The 19,111-nt window shown below is 43.8% G+C and overlaps 1 protein-coding gene across 1 annotated transcript in view; it reads left to right on the forward strand.

The window, feature by feature from the left end:
• The first annotated feature begins 641 nt into the window (after window positions 1–641).
• The window catches only part of LOC110522562 (forkhead box protein N3), an 84,267-nt gene continuing 65,797 nt past the window's right edge, over window positions 642–19,111 (forward strand). The window contains exon 1 of the mRNA XM_021601019.2: window positions 642–906. The gene's annotated coding sequence lies outside the window, so the exon portion shown is untranslated. The remainder of the gene's footprint in view (window positions 907–19,111) is intronic.

Genomic DNA, 19,111 nt, shown 5'->3' on the forward strand with positions numbered 1-19,111 from the left:
GACAGTCAGCCAGTCAGATAGACAGTCAGGCAGTCAGTCAGTTACCCAGCCAGCCAGCTAGTCAGTTAGCACGCCAGCCAGTCAGCTAGTTAGACAGTCAGACATTCCGTTAGCCAGCCAGCCAGTCTGCCAGTCAGCCAGCCTGCCAGTCAGATAGTCAGACAGTCAGGCAGCTGTCAGTCAGCCAGTCAGTCAGTCAGTTAGCCAGCCAGTCAGCTAGTCAGCTAGTCCGACAGTCAGGCAGTCAGTCAGTTACTCAGCCAGCTAGTCAGTCAGCCAGCCAGCCAGCGAGTCAGCCAGCCAGTCAGCTAGTCAGACAGTCAGACAGTCAGTCGGTCAGTCAGTCAGTCAGTCAGCCAGTTAGCCTACCGGAGCCTCTGGACAGCATGATCTGATCTGCTCCCTCTAGGCCGGCCCTCGTTGTCCTGGCAACCTGCTGACGCTCTGAGGTAGGGGAGAGGGGAGGAGGAGGGAGGCAGGGAGGGCTCCGATCAGAGACAATGGCATTCTTTCAAATAATTATACTAGCACTAGGACCCTGGAGGAGGCTGGGACTCCTGTGGTGGTGGGGCAGGCCAGGCAGGCTGACTGGCTGAGCTGTGTAACACACAGTCCTGCTCAGAGAGAGTGAGAGTGAGAGAGAGAGAGAAAGAGATCTGAGAGCAGAGAGACAGAGAGAGAGAGAGAGAGAGAGAGAGAGAAGGGGAAGAGAGAGAGACTACAGGAACGCAGTCAGTTGCCTGTGCTGCTCAGTACCAGAAACAGGGAGCTGGGGAGGAAATGGAGGGGCTCAGGATCATCGGCGGGAACTGACATTACAGACCAGGAGAGGAGAGGAGAGGGAGAACTATTGGAGAGGAGAGGAGGAAAGGAAGGGGCTCGTCTGCACAACAGAAGATTTCTAAGGTGACTTTATGTCTCTTTTCAATAGCTGGATGTGGTGGGATGTGGAGGGAAGTGTGTCTGTGTGTGGAAAGAGATCTTTTAGCTTCCAGAAGAGGCTGAGTGTTGACATGTGCTGCATCGCTGCACTTCTAAGTAGAGAAAAAGAAAGGAAAAGAAACAGAGTGTGTGTGTGTTTTTCCCAGTGTGTTTTACAGTGAGACAGAGAGAGGGAGAGTGTTATGTGGCTGTTTTGAAGGGATGGTTAACCTTTTACTGCAGTGGGATAAGTCAGGCTCACACAGAGTGTTTCCTGGTAGTCTTAAACAAATCTACTTTAAAACAAAAGTATACACCTCACACACATGGTTAAAGGGCTTCAGAAAAAGAAACACCTGTCAGATATGGAGTTAAAATGTATTACATTTTGAGTTTGCAGACTGAAATGTAACAAAACCATTTGATATAGAAACACAGGATTTTCAGCATTTAAAAAAAGAAATAATGCAAAATATGAATAACATTCCACCCATGAGGCAACTAGGTCATTTGACTACAGGAAAGGGGTACATGGAAATCTATCTTGACAGTTGTTGACTGAAATGAAAGGGTTCAGAGAAGTGTACACTTCTAAGGGAATAGGGAGATCCCGTCCACTCTGAAGATGACTCATGTTAGAAGTAGAGATCAAGGGAGGGAGAGATGGAGAGAGCGAGAGAGAGAGAGAGAGAGCGAGATAGGGAGAGAGAGAGAGAGAGAGAGACAGAGAGAGAGAGAGAGAGACAGAGAGAGAGAGAGAGAGAGAGAGAGAGGGAGAGAGAGAGAGACAGAGGGAGAGAGAGAGAGAGAGAGAGAGAGAGAGAGAGAGAAAGGAGAGAGAGAGAGAGACAGAGGGAGAGAGAGAGAGAGAGAGAGAGAGAGAATATCTCAATCAATTCCCAACTTCTGTGCATTTACTAATGACATATTCTGGGTGAGGGAGAAACTAGCCTGAGGGACATCCTGTGACCATTAATTCCCTGTAGTATTTACATTGTATTTAGCTGGCAGTTATACACAGTGTAACCATCATCCCTGTTGTCTTTTTATCATCTTATGTAAGTATTTATCAACTAACATTCCCCAATACAACAGCAGTAGTACAGTACCTGTACACATCATTATATGGACTCTTAATATTACTACTGAAAATAAACTGCATCTCCTCTTTGCATTGTACTGTATTTACTGAAATGCTATACGAATATACTGTTTTGGCAATATCTACAAATTGTATTTCATACTAATAAAGCAATCTGAATTTGAGAGAGAGAGAGAGATATTTGAAGTGAGAGAGAGAGGTATGAAGAGAGAGAGAGAGGTTTGGGTTGTTAATATACAGTTCAATGTGTCCAAGGATAAAGAGAGAAGAGAGAGAGGAAGAGTGAAGGAGAGAGAGAGAGAGAGAGAGAGAGAGAGAGAGAGAGAGAGAGAGAGAGAGAGAGAGAGAGAGAGAGAGAGAGAGAGAGAGAGAGAGAGAGAGAGAGAGAGAGAGAGAGAGAGAGAGAGAGAGAGAGAGAGAGAGAGAGAGAGAGAGAGAGAGAGAGAGAGAGAGAGAGAGAGAGAGAGAGAGAGAGAGAGAGAGAGAGAGAGAGAGGTTTAGGTTGTTATTATACAGTACAATGTTTCCAAGGATAGAGAGAGGAGAGACATTTGGCCCCTGGCTTTCCATAAATAACAAAACACAAGAAAAACTGCCTATAGCTCAGCACTTGAAGCAAGGATATGCATTTTCTTGGCACCAGTTGAAAGGAAACACTTTGAAGTTTGTGGAAATGTGAAAGGAATGTAGGATAATATAACACATTAGATCTGGTAAAAGATAATACAAAATAAAAAAAAGTTATTTTGTATTTTTTTTACCATCATCTTTGAAATGCAAGAGAAAGGCCATAATGTATTATTCCAGTCCAGGTGCAATTTAGATTTTGGCCACTAGATGGCAGCAGTGTATGTGCAAAGGTTTTAACTGATCAAATGAACCATTGCATTTCTGTTCAAAATTTGGTATCAAGTCTGCCCAAATGTGCCTAATTTGTTTATTAATATATTTTCATGTTCAAAATTATGAACTTTCCTTAAACAATAGCATGGTATTATTTCACTGTAAATTGCACAGTGTAGTTAAATTAACAAGAATTTAAGCTTTCTGCCAATATCAGATATGTCTATGTAAATAACACATTTTCTTGTTACTTACAGCCTCATGCTAATCACATTTGCCTACGTTAGCTCAACCGTCCCACAGGGGACCCACTGATCCTGAATATATTTAATATTAGAAATTAGAAATTATTTACACATTGTCATTTACTTTGGATACATGAGTATATTTAAAACCAAATACTTTTAGAGTTTTACTGGAGTATAACTTTACTGGGTGACTTTCACTTTTACTTGAGTCATTTTCTATTAAGATATCTTTACTTTACTCAAGTTTGACAGTTGAGTACTTTTTACACCACTGTGTGTGTGAGTGTGTGTGTGTGTGTGTGCATGTGTGTGTCTGAGTGTGTGCGTGTGTTTGTGACAAACAGGTTGAGAAAGTGCGATCTGTTCAGACGCACAGCAACAGTGGAAATAGTGGGAAAGGCTGGGCACTAGCAGATCACACACACACACACACACATACACATCTACATCTCCTGCCAGCCAAACAGCTGTGCATGTGTGTTTCATGAGAGTGAACAAGTCTGTAATTATCGGGTGCGTTTCATGTGTATGTTTTCACCAGTGAACATCTCTGTAAGTAAACATGTTAGCATTTCAAGGTAAGTCTCTGTCTCTGGGTGTGTGTTACATGTCTGTCAGTAGGCCCGTGTCAGATACATTTGATTTGATTGCAACAGTGTTTATTTTTCTATTATTGTAGGGTCTGTGTGTTACATCTATATCTCTGTGTTACATCTCTATCTGTGTGTGTGTTACAGCTCTATCTGTGTGTTACATCTATATCTGTGTGTTCCATCGCTATCTGTGTGTTACATCTCTATCTGTGTGTGTTACATCTCTATCTGTGTGTGTTACATCTCTATCTGTGTGTTACATCTCTATCTGTTTGTGTTACATCTCTATCTGTGTGTGTTACGTCTATATCTGTGTGTGTTACATCTCTATCTCTGTGTGTGTTACATCTCTATCTGTGTGTTACATCTATATATGTGTGTTACATCTATATCTGTGTGTTACATCTCTATCTCTCTGTGTGTTACATCTATATATGTGTGTTACATCTCTCTGTGTGTTACATCTCTCTGTGTGTTACATCTCTCTGTATGTTACATCTATATATGTGTGTTACATCTCTCTGTGTGTTACATCTCTCTGTGTGTTACATCTCTCTGTGTGTTACATCTCTCTGTGTGTTACATCTCTCTGTGTGTTACATCTATATATGTGTGATACATCTCTCTGTGTGTTACATCTCTCTGTGTGTTACCTCTCTCTGTGTGTTACATCTCTCTGTGTGTTACATCTCTCTGTGTGTTACATCTATACGTGTGTGTGTTATTAAACCTCTAACTATTTATCTGTCTGTGTGTTATTAAATCTATATCTATGTATCTGTCTGTGTGTTATTAAATCTCTATCTATGTATCTGTCTGTGTGTTATTAAATCTCTATCTATGTATCTGTCTGTGTGTTATTAAATCTCTATCTATGCATCTGTCTGTGTGTTATTAAATCTCTATCTATGTATCTGTCTGTGTGTTATTAAATCTCTATCTATGTATCTGTCTGTGTGTTATTAAACCTCTAACTATGTATCTGTTATTAAATCTCTATCTATGTATCTGTCTGTGTGTTATTAAACCTCTATGTATCTGTTATTAAATCAATATCTATGTATCTGTCTGTGTGTGTGTGTAAATGTATATGCATGGCAGTGCAGGGACTGTTCACTTGTCAGATAGTGTATCTATTTCCATTTCTGTCTTCGTGTCTGTGGTCTGTGTGCGTGATTGGTCAGCTATTTTTATATCTCCATGTCCCTATGTATTTGAGCGAGAGAGAGAAAGAGAGAGAGAGAGAGAGAGAACCTGTGTCGATCTTATCAGGAGCTTTCAGTGTGGTAGTTCATTCATAATTCACCCGCCCCGCCCCACAGCATCGTTCATTCAGATATTGTCCCCCGTGGCTGTGTTCACACAGGATCTCACCCTCACATCTCACATCTCCCTAACTCAGTCAGGACTGTGACACCTGTAACTGACATACCACCAACATCAATATACTCTTGATGCAAAAGTGTGACCTTTTCATTTGAATTAAACCTTAATTTATCCAAGATAAAACATGTGATTGTCTTGATCTAGGATAGACAGATAATGCACAGCTAATATTGGTCCTCTATTGGTTTCCAGCAGTGGTCTGCTTTTGTCAATATTGACGTATCCAGTCCTCTGTATTCTGGACATGAGAGTGAAGGGCAAGTCAATGTCATAGAGACCATCTTAAACCAAAAGGGTCAATAGTGACTTTAGATTTTACACAGAGGTCAGCACTGAAAAAGGCAATATTTAACTCTTCGAGCTAATTCACATAACCCTCCTCCCTCCTCCTTCCTCCTTTCTCCTCCATCCCTCCTAATTGTCATTGACTGGCCACCTTACTGTGCCCAAATGAAGTCATTGCCTACAGTACCGCGAGCCCAGCTCAATTGGCCCCCCTCACGCCATTTAAAAAGAGCCAGCGTGTGTGTGTGAGTGTGAGTGAGTGTGTGTGTGTGTGTGTGTGTGTGTGTGTGTGTGTGTGTGTGTGTTCTCGCTAGCTCACTGTCTATAAAGCCACCAGCTTAGGTCAAAATAGAGCATATAAATGAGCAACGTTTTAGTATTTCAGGGAGCTGCTGTCATTGCTGTTGGTTGCTGATAGATTTGAAAGCCTAGCTGGCAGTGTGGTGGGTGTGTCTGTTTAGCTTTTAATGACACAGTAAAAGGGGGAAAAGAGTCTTGTTGAAAAGCTTTGGCTTCTTAAAGGTGAGCAGTTGATGATAGAATGGTAAAGGGTTCAGACCAAAGGAGTGTGAGTGAGTGTGTGTGTGTGTGTGGGTGTGTCTGTGTGTGTGTGGGGGGGGTTGTGTGTGTGTGTGTGCGTGCTTGTGTGCTTGTGTGTGTGTGTGTGTGTGTGTGTGCGTGCGCGTGCTTGTGTGTGTGTGTGTGTGCGTGTGTGTGTGCGTGCATGGTGGAGGTATGCCGTGACGCTGCGCTGGTTGCTAAGCGGAGCAGGGACGTGGGTGAAAAGTGGAAAGATTTCCTGTTGACAGGAACGTTTGTTTATGCGGGGAGCGCCATGCCGAGGGGAAGTGTGTGTTGTGTTCCCTGTGTGTTGTGTGTTCTGTGTGTGTGTGTTGCTTGGTGAGTGAACACACACACATGCAAAGAACACAAACAAACAGAGTACACAACACACTTTCCCTCGGCATGGTGCTCCCCGGATAAACAAACGTTCCCTTCGACAGGAAATCCTTCCACCCACGTCCCTGCTTCGCTTAGCAACCAGCACAGCGTCACGGCATACCTCCACCATGCACGCACACACACACACGCACACACACGCACGCATGCAAGCACACGCACGCACGCACGCACGCACACACACACACACACACAAACACAAACACCACTTATTCAAGTACACACACACACAAACACACACACCCTCTAGTGTTGAATATTTTCTTTGGCTTGCATAACGTCCTGGTCTGTGTAATTTGGATGTTCTGTACTTCTTGATGTACCTCGTGGCACTTCCCCCCAAAACCCCCATGCCGTTATCCCCATAGCACGGACCTGCTCTCTCCCGCCTCTCTCTCTCTCTCCCCTCTTCTCCCTCCGTCTGTCTCTCCGTTCGCTGATGTCATGCCTGTTTTATAGTGTCCCACACGTGAGGACTGCCATATGATCTCACCACCGGGCCTGGCTCCCACTATAGTTACCTCATTCACATTACGTGAAAGGGAGGGGTGACGTCAGCCCCTCTGGCTAGCTGCAGTGATGTCATAGTTGGAAGGAGCCATACAAAGGCATGGCAGTCAGCTAGCAAGAGGAGAGGAGAGGTTTATATAATGTGTTTACCTCGGTTCTCTGCTCTTTACAGTAGACACTGTTATCAGGGGCATTAATGACACACTTTGGGGTATCGTTTTCAACTCAACACTTGGTTTCACATTAAGTTGAGAGTTTGGGGGTTGGGGAATTACTCTCAATTACTCTTACTTGCTTTACCTTGGCCAGGTTGCAATTGTAAATGAGAACTTGTTCTCAACTTGCCTACCCGGTTAAATAAAGGTGAAATAAAATAAATAAATATCAAATTCGTAGATTGAATTATGGATGTTAGAATTGACAGGCCAGGAGATCAATATATTTTGAAGATATACATTGGTTGTTTACAAAGACATCTATGGGATTATCATTAATGTCACAGGTTACATATTTAAGTCTCTGAAGGGACTGGTAGAGCGTTGGTAGAGCGTTGTTTACAAAGACATCTATGGGATTATCATTAATGTCACAGGTTACATATTTAAGTCTCTGAAGGGACTGGTAGAGTCTGGTAGAGCGTTGTTTACAAAGACATCTATGGGATTATCATTAATGTCACAGGTTACATATTTAAGTCTCTGAAGGGACTGGTAGAGTCTGGTAGAGCGTTGTTTACAAAGACATCTATGGGATTATCATTAATGTCACAGGTTACATATTTAAGTCTCTGAAGGGACTGGTAGAGCGTTGGTAGAGCTTTGTTTACAAAGACATCTATGGGATTATCATTAATGTCACAGGTTACATATTTAAGTCTCTGAAGGGACTGGTAGAGTCTGGTAGAGTCTGGTGCAGTCTGGTAAAGACTGGTAGAGTCTGGTGTAATGGCCTTCTGCTCTGATGTTAGCAGGGATATGTGACCTCTACAGAGTCCTTTATAGCCCACTGTATAGCCCACTTTATAGCCCACTGTATAGCCCACTGTTAAGCAGCCACTGTATAGCCCATTGAATAGCCCAACAAATAGCCCACTATATAGCCCACTGTATAGCCCACTGAATAGCCCACTATATAGCCCACTGTATAGCCCACTGAATAGCCCACTATATAGCCCACTGTATAGTTACTGTATAGTCCACTGTATAGTTACTGTATAGTCCACTGTATAGTTACTGTATAGTTACTATATAGCCCACTGTATAGTTACTGTATAGTTACTGTATAGTCCACTGTATAGTTACTGTATAGTTACTATATAGCCCACTGTATAGCCCACTGAATAGCCCACTATATAGCCCACTGTATAGTTACTGTATAGTCCACTGTATAGTGACTGTATAGTTACTGTATAGTCCACTGTATAGTTACTGTATAGTTACTGTATAGTCCACTGTATAGTTACTGTATAGTTACTATATAGCCCACTGTATAGCCCACTGAATAGCCCACTATATAGCCCACTGTATAGCCCACTGAATAGCCCACTATATAGCCCACTGTATAGTTACTGTATAGTCCACTGTATAGTTACTGTATAGTCCACTGTATAGCTTAATGTATAGCCCATTGTAGAGTTACTCTGTAGCCCACTGTATAACCAACTGTATAGTTACTATATAGCCCACTGTATAGTTACTGTATAGTTACTGTATAGCTTAATGTATAGCCCATTGTAGAGTTACTCTGTAGCCCACTGTATAACCAACTGTATAGTTACTGTATAGCCCACCATATAGTTACTGAATAGCCCACTGTTTAGCCCACTGTATAGGTACTGTATAGCCACTGTATAGTTACTGTATAGTTAATGAATAGGCCACTGTATAGTTACTGTATAGTTACTGTATAGCCCACTGTATATTTAGTTAGTGTATAGTCCACTGTATAGTTAGTTACTGTATAGTTACTGTATAGCCCACTGCCACTATATAGTTAGTTACTGTGTAGCCCACTGTATAGTTACTGTATTGCCCACTGTATAGCCCACTGTATAGTTACTGTATAGCCCACTGTATAGTTACTGTATAGCCCACTGTATAGTTACTGTATAGCCCACTGTATATCCCACTGTATAGTTAGTTACTGTATAGTTACTGTATAGTTAATGTATAGCCCACTGTATAGTTACTGTATAGCCCACTGAATAGTTACTGTTTAGTTACTGTATAGTTACTGTATAGTTACTGTATAGCCCACTGTGTAGTTACTGTATAGTTACTGTATAGCCCACTGTGTAGTTAGTTACTGTATAGTTACTGTATAGTTGCTGTATAGTTACTGTATAGCCCACTGTGTAGTTACTGTATAGTGACTGTATAGTTACTGTTTAGTTACTGTATAGTTACTGTATAGCCCACTATACAGTATAGCCCACTGATGCCTCTGAGACACAGACTGTATTTGAAACTGATCTCCCTTTGTTGTGTCTCGTAAAGGTGTGTGTGTGTGTGTTCTTCTGTTTGACCTTTGACCTTTGTTGTCGATACTGATCTGAGAACTAAAATCTATCCAAGAGGAGGAAGCGACTGAAAAAACTAAAAGTGGACAGTCAGAAACTTCGAGACGTTAGTGATTTTAGTCGAGACGTTAGTGATGTTAGTCGAGACGTTAGTGATTTTAGTCGAGACGTTAGTGATGTTAGTCGAGACGTTAGTGATGTTAGTCGAGACGTTAGTGATTTTAGTCGAGACGTCCACACTCTTGGAAAGAAAGGAGCTATCTCGAACCTTAAAGGACACGTTGAAGAACCCTATATTTTGCTGCAGGCAGAACCCTACATTTTACATCTTGGTTGCAGGTAGAACCCTACATTTTGCTGTAGGTAGAACCCTGACTTTTGCATCTTGGTTCCAGGTAGAACCCTACATTTTGCTGCAGGTAGAGGCCTACATTTTGCATCTTGGTTCCAGGTAGAACCCTTCATTTTGCATCTTGGTTCCAGGTAGAACCCTACATTTTGCTGCAGGTAGAACCCTTTTGGGCTCCATGTAGAACTATTTCTTCAGAGGGTTCTACATGGAACCCAAAAGGGTTTTATATGGAACCAAGAACGGTTCTACCTGGAACCAATAAGTGTTTTCCTACGGGGACAGACAAAAAAAACTTTTAGAAAACTTTTTTCTAAGATTGGTTTTTAAAAAGTCCCAAATGAGTGGAAAAACTGAGAGCTATCTACTTCTGAATTTCTGGGATTGGAAAAGTAGCAATGTGTTTCATTCCCAAAAAATGAGCCATCTATCTCTGGCTCATACTCTTTAACAAGCTGCCTCACACACACACACACACACACACACACACACACACACACACACACACACACACACACACACACACACACACACACACACACACACACACACACACACACACAGGACTCTCCAAGTATGAGGATCTTATAACAGACTTTGTGTGCCGTAGACCGCCAAACAAACACATTAGGGCGATATTCCAGTGACTATGTGATTACTGTGCGAATCACATGAAAACCTATCCCCTATATACGTAGTGGACCAGTGCACTATTTTAGGGAATATGGTGTAATTTGAAAAACATCCTTAGGTCTCTGAGTCCAAAACAAACCCCACAGTCATGGTCTAATCTACAACTCAATGAGCAATGTACATGTTCAGACACCGACAGTTAAAATCACAACTCTCTCTGTCTCTCTGTCTCTCTGTCTCTCTCTCTCTCTCTCTCTCTCTCTCTCTCTCTCTCTCTCTCTCTTCCCTATCCCTCTTTTTATCTCTTTTTATCCTCCACATCCCCCTCTCTCTCCCTCTCTCTGTTTTACTCAAAGTTTTGTCTGTTCCGTGGCAGGACGAGGGGGAAATACCTTCCCATATGGTGTTAACACAGTAGGTCCAGCAGCAGCACAGGCAGTAGCCATATACACTCAATCTCCCCTAACAGTACAAGTATACACTCAATCTCCCCTAACAGTACAAGTATACACTCAATCCCCCCTAACAGTACAAGTATACACTATATCTCCCCTAACAGTACAAGTATACACTCAATCTCCCCTAACAGTACAAGTATACACTCAATCCCCCCTAACAGTACAAGTATACACTCAATCTCCCCTAACAGTACAAGTATACACTCAATATCCCCTAACATTTATGATGAACAGAGAGTAGCAGTAGCGTAAAAGAGGGGTTGGCGGGTGGTAGGTGGGACACAACACAGATAGCCCGGTTAGCCACTGTGCGTGAGCACTGGTTGGTCGGCCCAATTGAGGCAGTATGTACATGAATGTATAGTTAAAGTGACTATGCATATATGATAAACAGAGAGTAGCAGCAGCGTAAAAGCAGGGGTTGGGGTGGGGGGGCACACAATGCAAATAGTCCAGGTAGCCATTTGATTACCTGTTCAGGAGTCTTATGGCTTGGGGGTAAAAACTGTTGAGAAGCCTTTTTGTCCTAGACTTGGCACTCCGGTATGGCTTGCCATACGGTAGTAGAGAGAACAGTCTATGACTGCCTGGTGTAGAGGTCCTGGATGGCAGGCAGCTTAGCCCCAGTGATGTACTGGACCGTACGCACTAGCCTCTGTAGTGCCTTGCGGTCAGAGGCCAAGCAGTGATGCAACCATGCTCTTGATGTTGAAGCTGTAGAACCTTTTGAGGATCTAAGGACCCTTGCCAAATCTTTTTAGTTTCCCGAGGGGGAATAGGCTTTGTCGTGCCCTCTTCACGACTGTCTTGGTGTGTTTGGACCATTCTAGTTTGTTGTTGATGTGGACACCAAGGAACTTAAAGCTCTCAACCTGCTCCACTACAGCCCCTCAATGAGAATGGAGGCATGCTCGGTCCTCCTTTTCCTGTAGTCCACAATCATCTCCTTAGTCTTGGTTACGTTGAGGGATAGGTTGTTATTCTGGCACCACCCGGCCAGGTCTCTGACTTCCTCCATATAGGCTGTCTCGTCATTGTTGGTGATCAGGCCTACCACTGTTGTGTTGTCTGAAAACTTAATGATGGTGTTGGAGTCGTGCCAGGCCATGCAGTCGTGGATGAACAGGGAGTACAGGAGGGGACTGAGCAGGCACCCCTGGGGAGCTCCAGTGTTGAGGATCAGTGTGGCAGATGTGTTGCTGCCTACCCTCACCACCTGGGGGCGGACCGTCAGGAAGTCCAGGATCCAGTTGCAGAGGGAGGTGTTTAGTCCAAGGATCCTTAGCTTAGTGATGAGCTTTGAGCGTACTATGGTGTTGAACACTGATCTGTAGTCAATTAATAGCATTCTCACGTAAGTGTTCCTTTTGTCCAGGTGGGAAAGGGCAGTGTGGAGTGCAATAGAGATTGCGTCATCTGTGGATCTGTTTGGGCGGTATGCAAATTGGAGTGGGTCTAGGGTTTCTGGGATAATGGTGTTGATGTGAGCCATGACCAGCCTTTCAAAGCATTTCATGGCTAGAGATGTGCGTGATACGGCTTAAAACATGTTGGTATTGCAGACTCGAACAGGGAGAGTTTGAAAATGTCAGTGAAGACACTTGCCAGTTGGTCAGCGCATGCTCACAGTACAAGTCCTGGTAATCCGTCTGGCCCTGCAGCCTTGTGATTTTTGACCTCTTTAAAGGTCTTACTCACATCAGCTGCGGTGAGCGTGATCACACAGCTGGTGCTCTCATGCATGTTTCAGTATTATTTGCCCTGAAGCAAGCACATAAGTAGTTTAGCTCGTCTGGTAGGCTCGTGTCACTGGGCAGCTCTCGGCTGTGCTTCCCTTTGTAGTCTGTAATGCTTTGCAAGCCCTGCCACATCCGACGAGCATCAGAGCCGGTGTAGTACGATTCAAACTTAGTCCTGTATTTAAGCTTTGCTTGTTTGATGGTTCGTCGGAGGGCATACGGGATTTCTTATTAGCTTCCGGGTTAGAGTCCCGCTCTTTGAATGCGGCAGCTCTAGCCTTTAGCTCCGTGCGGATCTTGTCTGTAATCCATGGCTTCTGGATGGGGTATGTACGTACAGTCACTGTGGGGATGACGTCATCGATGCACTTATTGATGAAGCCAATGACTGATGGTGTACTCCTCAATGCTATCTGAGGAATCCTGGAACATATTCCAGTCTGTGCTAGCAAAGAAGTCCTTTAGCTTAGCATCTGCTTCATCTGACCACTTTTTTAGTCACTGGTGCTTCCTGATTAAATATTTGCTTGTTAGCAAGAATCAGGAGGATAGAATTATGGTCAGATTTGCCAAATGGAGGGCAAGGGAGAGCTTTGTATGCATCTCTGTGTGTGGCGTAAAGATGGTCCAGAGTTGTTTTCCCTCTGGTTGCACATTTCACATGCTGATATAATTTTGGTAAGACTGATTTTATTTCCCCTGCATTTAAAGTCCCCGGCCACTAGGAGCGCCGCCTCTGGGAAAGCGCTTTCCTGTTTGCTTATGGGGGAATATAGCTCATTGAGTGCGGTCTTAGTGCCAGCCTCAGTCTGTTGTGGTATGTAGACAGCTACGAAAAATACAGATGAAATCTCTCTAGGTAGAGAGTGTGGTCTACAGCTTATCATGAGATACTCTACCTCAGTCGAGCAAAACCAGCTGTCATGCACCAGCTGTTATTTACAAAAAGACATAGTCCACCGCCCCTTGTCTTACCAGACGCTGCTGTTCTATCTTGCTGATACAGTATATAACCAGCCAGCTGTATGTTCATAATGTTGTTGATAATTCAGGCACGACTTCGTGAAGCATAAGATATTACAGTTTTGAATGTCCCTTTGGTTGTTTAATCTTCTGCGTAGGTCATCGATTTTATTTTCTGAAGATTGCGCTTTTTCCATCAGAATGGAAGGCAATGGGGGTTTACTCGATCGCCTACGAATTCTCAGAAGGCAGCCCGCCCTCCGGCCCTTTTTCTCCATCTTCTCTTCACGTAAATGACGGGGATCTGGGCCTGTTCCCGGGAAAGCAGTATGCCATTCAGCTCGGACTCGTCGGACTCGTTAAAGGAAAAAAAGGATTCTGCCAGATCATGATGAGTAATCGCAGTGCTGATGTCCAGAATTTTTTTTCGGGCATAAGAGACGATAGCAGCAACATTATGTACAAAATAAGTTAAAAAATAAGTTACAAATAACGCAAAGAAAAAAAACAAAACACAATTGGATAGGAACACATAAAACGTCAGCCTTCTTGTCCGGTGCCATTGATGATATGTTAATTTTGTAAACTGTACCACTGGCTCCTTTCCCCAACATCTTGCCTGGATAGTGAGGGAGATGGTCGAGGAAATGGAGGAGACTTTGGGAGTATATGCAGGTATGGGGGAATAATGTGAGAGAAAAGTAGAGAACTGCATGCGATTGGAGAAGACGATGGTAGATTAAACACTCCGGTAGTCCATTGTCTCCCAAATGGCACATTATTTTCCATTCTGCAGTGCATCATTTTAACCAGTGCCCTAGTGCACTATCAGGGGTATAGGGTGCCATTTGGGATGCTTGGAGAATGTATAGGAATGTAAAAAGAACAAAGGGACTAGCACTCAGTAAGGGATCTGAGAACTCTGTGGTTCTGATAGGGAACAGATTGTTCTTCCCCCTCAGATCTCTGGTGGTTGTGTCTGGGGTCATGACTCTGAGAAGAGGGTTGAGGCCTACTGGCTGTGTTTGGGGTCATGACTCTGAGGAGAGGGTTGAGGCCTACTGGCTGTGTTTGGGGTCATGACTCTGAGAAGAGGGTTGAGGCCTACTGGCTGTGTTTGGGGTCATGACTCTGAGAAGAGGGTTCAGGCCTACTGGCTGTGTTTGGGGTCATGACTCTGAGGAGAGGGTTGAGGCCTACTGGCTGTGTTTGGGGTCATGACTCTGAGGAGAGGGTTGAGGCCTACTGGCTGTGTTTGGGGTCATGACTCTGAGAAGAGGGTTGAGGCCTACTGGCTGTGTTTGGGGTCATGACTCTGAGGAGAGGGTTGAGGCCTACTGGCTGTGTTTGGGGTCATGACTCTGAGGAGAGGGTTGAGGCCTACTGGCTGTGTTTGGGGTCATGACTCTGAGGAGAGGGTTGAGGCCTACTGGCTGTGTTTGGGGTCATGACTCTGAGGAGAGGGTTGAAGCCTACTGGCTGTGTCTGTGTTCATGACTCTGAGGAGAGGGTTGATTGAGGTCTAGTGGCTGTGTCTGTGTTCATGACTCTGAGGAGAGGGTTGATTGAGGTCTAGTGGCTGTGTCTGGGGTCATGACTCTGAGGAGAGGGTTGAGGCCTACTGGCTGTGTTTATGTTCATGACTCTGAGGAGAGGGTTGCGGCCTACTGGCTGTGTTTGGGGTCATGACTCTGAGGAGAGGGTTGAGGCCTGCTGGCTGTGTCTGTGTTCATGACTCTGAGGAGAGGGTTGAGGCCTACTGGCTGTGTCTGTGTTCATGACTCTGAGGAGAGGGTGGAGGCCTACTGGCTGTGTTTGGGGTCATGACTCTGAGGAGAGCGTTGAGGCCTGGTGGTTGTGTCTGTGGTCATGACCGAGGAGAGCAGACTGGTCACAAGAAAGCGCAGTCGATTTTGGATCTTTGAAAAGGTCCAGAGGACATTGATACAGTGCCTTGCGAAAGTATTCGGCCCCCTTGAACTTTGCAACCTTTTGCCACATTTCAGGCTTCAAACATAAAGATATAAAACTGTATTTTTTTTGTGAAGAATCAACAACAAGTGGGACACAATCATGAAGTGGAACGACATTTATTGGATATTTCAAACTTTTTTAACAAATTCAAAACTGAAAAATTGGGCGTGCAAAATTATTCAGCCCCCTTAAGTTAATACTTTGTAGCGCCACCTTTTGCTGCGATTACAGCTGTAAGTCGCTTGGGGTATGTCTCTATCAGTTTTGCACATTGAGAGACTGAAATTTTTTCCCATTCCTCCTTGCAAAACAGCTCGAGCTCAGTGAGGTTGGATGGAGAGCATTTGTGAACAGCCTTTTTCAGTTCTTTCCACAGATTCTCGATTGGATTCAGGTCTGGACTTTGACTTGGCCATTCTAACACCTGGATATGTTTATTTTTGAACCATTCCATTGTAGATTTTGCTTTATGTTTTGGATCATTGTCTTGTTGGAAGACAAATCTCCATCCCAGTGTCAGGTCTTTTGCAGACTCCATCAGGTTTTCTTCCAGAATGGTCCTGTATTTGGCTCCATCCATCTTCCCATCAATTTTAACCATCTTCCCTGTCCCTGCTGAAGAAAAGCAGGCCCAAACCATGATGCTGCCACCACCATGTTTGACAGTGGGGATGGTGTGTTCAGCTGTGTTGCTTTTACGCCAAACATAACGTTTTGCATTGTTGCCAAAAAGTTCAATTTTGGTTTCATCTGACCAGAGCACCTTCTTCCACATGTTTGGTGTGTCTCCCAGGTGGCTTGTGGCAAACTTTAAACAACACTTTTTATGGATATCTTTAAGAAATGGCTTTCTTCTTGCCACTCTTCCATAAAGGCCAGATTTGTGCAATATACGACTGATTGTTGTCCTATGGACAGAGTCTCCCACCTCAGCTGTAGATCTCTGCAGTTCATCCAGAGTGATCATGGGCCTCTTGGCTGCATCTCTGATCAGTCTTCTCCTTGTATGAGCTGAAAGTTTAGAGGGACGGCCAGGTCTTGGTAGATTTGCAGTGGTCTGATACTCCTTCCATTTCAATATTATCGCTTGCACAGTGCTCCTTGGGATGTTTAAAGCTTGGGAAATCTTTTTGTATCCAAATCCGGCTTTAAACTTCTTCACAACAGTATCTCGGACCTGCCTGGTGTGTTTCTTGTTCTTCATGATTCTCTCTGCCCTTTTAAAGGACCTCTGAGACTATCACAGTGCAGGTGCATTTATACGGAGACTTGATTACACACAGGTGGATTGTATTTATCATCATTAGTCATTTACGTCAACATTGGATCATTCAGAGATCCTCACTGAACTTCTGGAGAGAGTTTGCTGCACTGAAAGTAAAGGGGCTGAATAATTTTACACGCCCAATTTTTCAGTTTTTGATTTGTTAAAAAAGTTTGAAATATCCAATAAATGTCGTTCCACTTCATGATTGTGTCCCACTTGTTGTTGATTCTTCACAAAAAAATACAGTTTTATATCTTTATGTTTGAAGCCTGAAATGTGGCAAAAGGTCGCAAAGTTCAAGGGGGCCGAATACTTTCGCAAGGCACTGTATATGCCTTTGTCAGTGCTCACCAAAAACAAACAAACACGACACTCAGAGGTGGAGTAAGCTGCTCTGCCAGAGTCATTCACACTTCTCTAGCAAGCAGGGAGAGTAGTTGATGATAGTTCATGGAAAAAGCACTTGAAAAATTTTGTTTTTGTTTTAAGCCTTCCCAAAACCATAGCCCTAACTACTTGGAATGAATATCTACATTTAACCCTGTAACCATGCAGAATTAACCCTGTAACCATGCAGAATTAACCCTGTAACCACGTGGAATTAATGGAGTGCCGGCTGGCCCTTAAATGTACACAGAGGGCTAATATCCAGAAAATGCATGTCAATATCTCGTGTCTCAAAGTAGAGGAGTGATTGATCGTGTCATTTCTTGTCTTTGTGAGAGGTATTGATGTGTTGAAAGCACAAACTGTTCCAACAGTTAACACACAGCTCAGACACCCATACAAACCCCACAAGACATGCCACCAGGGGACTCTTCACCTACCAGGTCTCACAGTCTCAAGTCAGAATTAGACGTTCATCCATGTTTCTCAGACGTCAAACTTCGATGTTGTCGCAAACTTCAAGTAAGTAAGGTTAAATTTATGCATTAACTCTGAATGTTTAAGGTTAGGCTTAAGTTTAGGCAGTAACTATGAACTCTTAAGGTTAGGCATTAACTCCAAATGGTTAAGGTTGATGGTTTGGGATAGTCTTAAAACAAGAAATATAAAAAACAACTTAGTATCAATGGATTTATACATGCAACCTTTGAAATCAGAAGCAGATGCACTGTCCCCAACGTCCTTTGGAAAACCAAAACCTACGTCAATGTAATTGTGTTCACTGTTGCCCCCTAGTGGCCACTTTCCATGTCATCTCCCGACGTCCTCATACATGGCTGGATGTCGAATAATGACTTGTATCACAGATGACCTGGCTGCTCTTCACAAGTCCAGAACAGACTCTGGGAAACACACAGTACCAAATAGAGCCATGACTACATGGAACTCTCTTCCTCATCAAGTAAATCAAGTGAGCAGTAAAATCTGATTTAAAAAAAACCTAGATAAAACAATCCCTCACGGCATAACGCGGACTGCGAAGAGACACCTGCATACACACACACACTCTACACACGCACTCTACATACGCACTCTACACACGCACTCTACATACGCACTCTACATACGCACTCTACATACGCACACTACACACGCACTCTACACACGCACTCTACACACGCACTCTACACACGCACTCTACACACGCACTCTACATACGCACTCTACATATGCACTCTACACACGCACTCTACATACGCACTCTACATACGCACTCTACATACGCACTCTACACACGCACCCTACATACGCACTCTACACACACACTCTACACACATACACTCTACACACACACTCTACACACACACACTACACACACACACTCTACAGACACACTCTACACACACACTCTACATACACACTCTACACACACACTCTACACACACACATACACTCTACACACACACACACACACACACACTCTACACACACACACTCTACACACACACTCTCTACACACACACTCTACACACACACTCTACACACACACTCTACACACACACACTCTACACACACACACTCTACACACACACACTCTACACACACACACTCTACACACACACACTCTACACACGCACTCTACACACACACTCTACACACACACTCTACATACACACACTCTACACACACACTCTACACACACACTTTACACACACACACTCTACACACACGCACTACACACACACTCTACACACACACACTGCACACACACTCTACACACACACACTACATACACACACTATACACACACACACTACACACACACACACTACACACACACACACACTCTACACACACACACACACTACACACACACACACACACACTAAACACACACATACACTACACACACACACACTCTACACACACACACACACACTACACACACACACTCTACACACACACACACACTACA

The sequence above is a fragment of the Oncorhynchus mykiss genome, chromosome 4 (assembly GCF_013265735.2).
Source record: "Oncorhynchus mykiss isolate Arlee chromosome 4, USDA_OmykA_1.1, whole genome shotgun sequence".
Classification (NCBI taxonomy): Eukaryota; Metazoa; Chordata; class Actinopteri; order Salmoniformes; family Salmonidae; genus Oncorhynchus; species Oncorhynchus mykiss.